Source organism: Chrysemys picta, chromosome 2 (genome assembly GCF_011386835.1).
Source record: "Chrysemys picta bellii isolate R12L10 chromosome 2, ASM1138683v2, whole genome shotgun sequence".
NCBI classification, from domain to species: Eukaryota; Metazoa; Chordata; order Testudines; family Emydidae; genus Chrysemys; species Chrysemys picta.
In genome coordinates, this window is record NC_088792.1 from 11,124,207 (window position 1) to 11,130,206 (window position 6,000).

The window sequence follows — 6,000 nt, forward strand, 5'->3', positions numbered from 1 at the left end:
AGACAGCTTCATATAGACCCCTGCTCAATGAGCCAAAACAAACCAACACGTTGTTAGGCTGCATAAAGGATGGGGCAGACAATAATGCTGAAAATATTATAATGCCATTATACATATCAAGAGGGAACATTATGTACAGTTCTGGTCACCTCCGTCTGCAAAAAGCTACAGCAGAAAGAGAAGGGTTCCGGGACGGTTGCTCAAACTAATGAGCATCAATGAGAGACTTTCAAAAGAGGAAATATCAAAAAGACTGGGACATTTGAGTTTAGAGAGGAGATGACTGTGAAGGGACGTGATAGTAGAATACAAAATAATGAATGGTATAAGGTAAATCAGGGATGCTCCTATCTGTCTATATCTCATAGTACCACCACAAGGACACTCCAATAAAATTGAAAGGTGACTCATTTTAAGCTGATAAAAGGAAGCACTTTTTAATTACATACTCCACAACTAACCTGTGGAACTCATTGTCACAAGCTAATGCTAAAGCCAAGAGCATGATTTAAAAAAAAGGGTTAGACATTTATGAGTGACATTTTCAAAACATCTAAATGACTTAGGAGCACAAGTCCCATTGAAAGTCTGTGGGGAATAAGAACATTCACAGTTACATTAAGTAGAATAAAAATAAATATAAGAGATAAATAACACTCATGCCTCAAGACATCAACAAACCACTAAGGGACAGTAAGAAACTTCCTTTACAGATTATGCCACCTTCTTCTGAAGTATGTGGTACTAGCCACTGTTGCAGCCAGAATATCTATGTATGGTGCTTATGTGGCCCCATGGCCTTCGCAGCTAAGCACCTCACAATTTTAATGTATTTATCCTCACGGTACCCTGGTCAGGTTAAGAAGTGCTATTGTCCTCATTTTACCAATAGGAGATCAGACACAGAATAGCGAGTGACTTGCCTAAGATCACACAGATAATTTGTAGAGGAGCAAGGACTTGAACCTGGTGTCCCAGCTAGGACTCTACCCACCCTTCCTGCATATTGGACTAGACAGAGCACTGATCTGACTCTGCCTGTGAATTCCTGCATTCCTAGTTCATTTAGCTCTGATCTACTCATAACAGCTGCTATTTCTCCTTGACTGGTGTGTCAGGTATGCTACTGTATCTCATGGTGACATGCCATATCCTGCAAGGTCCTGAGCACTTGCAACTCCCATTACCTCAGGACTTTAAATTTGGCTTGAGGTGTTTAATGGATGGAGACAAACAATCCTACGGCCTTCACAGTGTGTATTATTGATTTGTTAAGCTAAAATAAATACAGCTGGAATGTGAAAACCAATTCAGACAGCCCAATGTTGCCTGTATCTATCTTTGGTGTGGTTTCAAAGCAAACCCTTAAATCACTGTCGGAGTCTTGTTTCACGGGTTGTCCTGACACATATTGCAAGGGTGAGAGAAGAAATAAAGAACGCATATAAATATAGAACCAAAATTGATACATGACTTGGAATCTGGGGCCTGATTCACCGCTACACTATTGCAGTTTGACACTGGTGTAAATCCATTGATTGCAATGAAATTATCAGCTATAGAAGTCCTGGGAATTCAAATACCATCAAAAGCAGATTTAAAAATACAGGTAGACATCAATAACTTCTTTGAGAGAACAACTACTTCTGCCCTGGCCCAGTTTCAGGCTGTAACTCATAGAAAACCACAGTCTGATGGGTTTGGGTGCAGCCCTTTTCTCTTAACTGTCCTTCAATAACTGCATAGGAATTTTATAAAAAGTGATCAAAACCAGATCTTTTTTTTCTTTTTAGGCAATGAATTTGCTTCCAGCAGCACGAATAATCATCCATGATGGAGCCTGTGTTAGATCTCTGTCTGCACTGCAACACAGGGAAATGTAAATGAAATCCGCCCGTTTAGATGTCTTTAATGTGAAGCTGCCACCTGGGATTGTACTGAGAGTCTTTTGACCAAATTCAGCAAGGGGATAGGGTACACCACTAAAGACATAACAGGGAGCACAGAATCTTCTCTTCATTTAAATGCCTCCTACACGCTCATTACTTGTGTGCCGCTCATAAAGAGTCAGTCAATCATTTCAGTGCCTAGAATTGCATTCTTAATGATGAATCTCCCTAATTAATCCCTTCTCTGAGCTTTGCAGTGAGCCCTGTGCCGTGTCTGTCTTGTTTAAGTTGTACGTGCTGCCTCAGGATCAAGGCCATCTTCATTCTGGGGGAAAATTTCAAAAGCACCTAAGGGCCACAGGAGCACAAATGCTACTAGAAATCAATGGGGCTCGTGCTCCCAAATCCCAGGGTTGGAGCACCCACAGAGAAAAATTAGTGGGTGTATAGCACCCATCAGCAGCCAAGCTCCCCTTCCTCCTCCCACTCCTGCCCGCTGCTGGCCCCCACCGATCAATTCCTCCTCCTTCCTCCCAGTGCCTCCTGCACGCCATGGAGGCTATATGTCTTGGAGGGCTAACCCAGACCAAGCACTGGGGATCTTTTGCTTATTCTTAATAATCCTTGCTCCTCACAGTCCAAGCAGCATAAAGATAGAGTTTCTTCTTGTCAGGGATTTTTATTCCCTTCCCCCAGAGTTCAAGCTGATGGGACGAGTCCATATGCATGTCCCCAATTCATGGGGGGTGGTGGTGGTGGTGAGACCAATCAACAAAGTCTTTTTTTCTCTGATGTTCCACAATGGTTTGACTGGTGTCTATGGGCCTTCTGCTGGGCAGGAGAGAAGGCCTCCTGTAGCAAACCAGTATTTCGCAGTTGGTAATGCTTCTCTGCCGACTGGTGATTTATAGTTACGGAGCAACCACTTGAATATTACCTTAAACCATGGGACACAGCTATTGCAAGGGACACTATTGCCGGCAGCAACTTACAAGCGTTTCATACAGTCTAAACACGTTTTTATAACCCTAATACCTATTTAAAACAATCCTGACACACAGGGGAGGCAGACTGGTTCCCAGCTGTGCATTTGTCAGTGTATAGTGAGACGTAGGGGCCTTGGCATGAGCTGGTCTGCCAACATCCCAGTTATTATAAGACAGTATAGAGTGAAACTATGCATATGTTTGGGGAGCACCAGAAAGTGGTTCAGAGGAGAAGAGCCAAGGAATCATGGAGGATGCAGTGGAGTGACTGGAAGGGCCAAAGGAGGCATGGGAAACTTGAAGACCGATTATTGATTTGTTTATAGCAGCACCCACAATGTCCCAAGTGTTTCCCAGCCATTTGAGGGGGGAGTGGTACCAGCTCCACGAGGCTCACAGTATAAGGACAGACAGAGGTGAGGAGAAAGAGAACAACAGAGGGCTTCTATATACCCCCCTATCTCCATTCACTATGAGCCGCATAGCGGAAGTGGGTCTTTGAGACAGGGTGGGAGCGGGGCCTCGCAGAGGAACTGAGGAAGCAGATTGGTGGAGCTAAGGGGGCAGATGGGTCAACGCAGAGCTCGACAAGGGAGGATAAGTGGGGAGGGGCAGAGTTACGCAGAGCTTTGAGAATGGCGAGCAGCAGGTTACAGGTGATGTGGTGGCAGATGGGGAGCCAGCAGAGGACTGAAATAGGGTGGTGATGTGATCAGACCGACGGGCAAGGAAGATGATTTTAGCAGCTGTGGAAGGAATGCAATGTCTGGTTGTTTGGGTGGCTGGAGCAGAGGATACTGTTGTAATCATGGCAGGGTATAAAGGCCCGGATAAGAGATTTGGCTGTGGGGACAGAAAGACCAACACTGATGGCTTCCCTTGATGGCAGCCTCAGCTGAGAGAACAAGGTGCGAATGGGATATGGAGAATGAACAGCCTTAAACGGACTGTAGCATATGGGAATAGGGTAGTATCCCTTTAAATAATTTGTGAGTCCTCCAGTGGCACTCACTGTGTTCTATGTTTCAGAAGCCACTGGACATCAGCCAGAGAAGCTGTATATATGTTTCGCTAGGCCATGCACATTGTGTATAGTTAGTAAACATGGGTATTTGGGCCATCACTAACTATGGGATTCCTACATATTATGTTTATTATGCCAAGAACAAAGGGCACCAAGGGTGATGGCCCATTGGCCTTGTTGATCGTTGACCCCAGACCTGATCTTGGAGGGCCTATAGTTTTGGATAAAATAATAATGGAAGTTATTGAAGCTGTCACAGCAAGTAGAAGAACCAAAACAAGCATGAAGTGTTAGCGCCTAGTTATTGTGAGTATTATGTGCTTATGAGATGTGCTTGACCAAAGGTTATAAAATTTAGCAGTATGTATCTTGTGATAGTTTAGCAATGTATCTTGTAATAAATAGGGAAACCAGAAATTAATAGATGGTAGCATTTTAGGGGGGTTTGGTAATAAGGCTAATCACATTATGTTTGGAAACTCTTGGGAAAGGGATTGATGCAAACGGTTGGGTTCACTGTCGGAAATGTAATTATGATCAACTGGAACACCACAAATGGACATTTGGAACCCTAAAATTGGCTTCCCGAAATACCAAATATGGACAGGAGGCTGAGACTTGACTTGATCAGATATAGCCCTGGATGTATGTGGGTGGAATGGAAAAAGGTATATAAAGATTGTCAAACCCATCCCTCGCTGGGACACCGGAATGACAACACTGAGCAACCGGGCAGTAAGCCTGGCACAATACCTTCCTTTTGTAGCAATCGTCACTTACTTTTTCTTTCCATCATTGTCTGTAATGGTCTCCATAAGGACGTACAATGTAAGTCTGTAAGTATGAGCAATACAGGAAACTATTTTAGTGTACTTACCTAATTCTTACACTTACGTATATTGATTTTTCTATTATTTCAATTATATTTGTCTGTATTAACTACAACTCATAAAGTTTCTGTGTCACACGTCACCAATTTTGTCTTGTTAATTAACTCTAAGCAGCCATCTAACCGAAGAACCTGTCATTTGGGACAAGTGCTATTTTGCACTCTCAAAATTCACCAGGCTGCAGCATGGTGGGCACTGAATCGTCCTCTTCCACTTCCCATCCTGTGCCCATCCTGTGCCAGAGGACTTGCTTGCCATTACATGTACATGAATAACTATGGGATAGATTCCCTTGGAGCGACTGGCACAAGGCAAACTCCCAGCTCCAACCACCTTGAACTCAAGCAAGGTTTTTACCTGCAGCTATATTCCTTTTAGAGAACTGGCAGCCTGGTCCAGTGGACGCGTTGCTGGATGAGTTCAATTCCCAGCTCCACCACTATCATGCTGTCTGATCTTGGAGCAGTCACTGCCTCACTCTGTAAAATGGGGATAATAATCTTCACTCACCTTTACAAAACACCCTGAGATCTATAGATGAGAATCAAAGTGTGTGAGCTAGTATTGTTATTACCGCCTCAGAATGGGACTCTTTCGAGAAGCGCAGTAATATAAGCACTGAGATCTGGCTCTTCCCATCCTTGACTAACCGATTCTGTTTGGCCAGTTACCCACTGGGGAGAAGTTTGAGGATGCTGGACGCACCAAGTCAGGAGATGCTGTTTTACAGAGAAACGACTCCAGAATGCAAGCTAGCCACATGTCTGCAGAGGGGAATGCATTACCAGCAGCAGCAATTCATATTCCATACCCACGACAGATCAGATGTCTCAGCTGAGAGAGCAAGCAACTTAATAACAATTTGGAGGAACAGACATAGCAGCAAACAGAGCCTGGATATCAGAGCGGACTACTGCAAAGAACCATCTGCTTATTATTAGCTCCAGCGAGTTCCCTGATTGCTTGGAACAAAGAGAAATTAAAAGAACACCTAGGAAATATAATTGGAAGAATGATTGCACGGTGAAGCTTTAATAAGGAATTGGCTATCAAGAGAGCTGCGTTGGAGGAGCAAGTCCAGGGCCCCGCTGCTGTTATTTAGCATTTGGAGCGCATTACGAGAGCCCCCACCAGGTGGGAGGCACTCTCTGTAAGTGTATTGCACAGGCTCTGACCTTCAAATGATGCTCAGTTTTTAATTATTACCATAG

At 43.9% G+C, this 6,000-nt stretch overlaps 1 long non-coding RNA gene across 1 annotated transcript in view; it reads left to right on the forward strand.

Annotated features, from left to right (window-relative positions):
* LOC101953765 (uncharacterized) overlaps positions 1-4,871 on the forward strand; it is a 31,099-nt gene extending 26,228 nt beyond the window's left edge. Inside the window, exon 3 of the long non-coding RNA XR_255168.4 lies at positions 1,794-4,871. This is a non-coding gene — a long non-coding RNA (uncharacterized LOC101953765). The remainder of the gene's footprint in view (positions 1-1,793) is intronic.
* Positions 4,872-6,000: the final 1,129 nt, after the last annotated feature.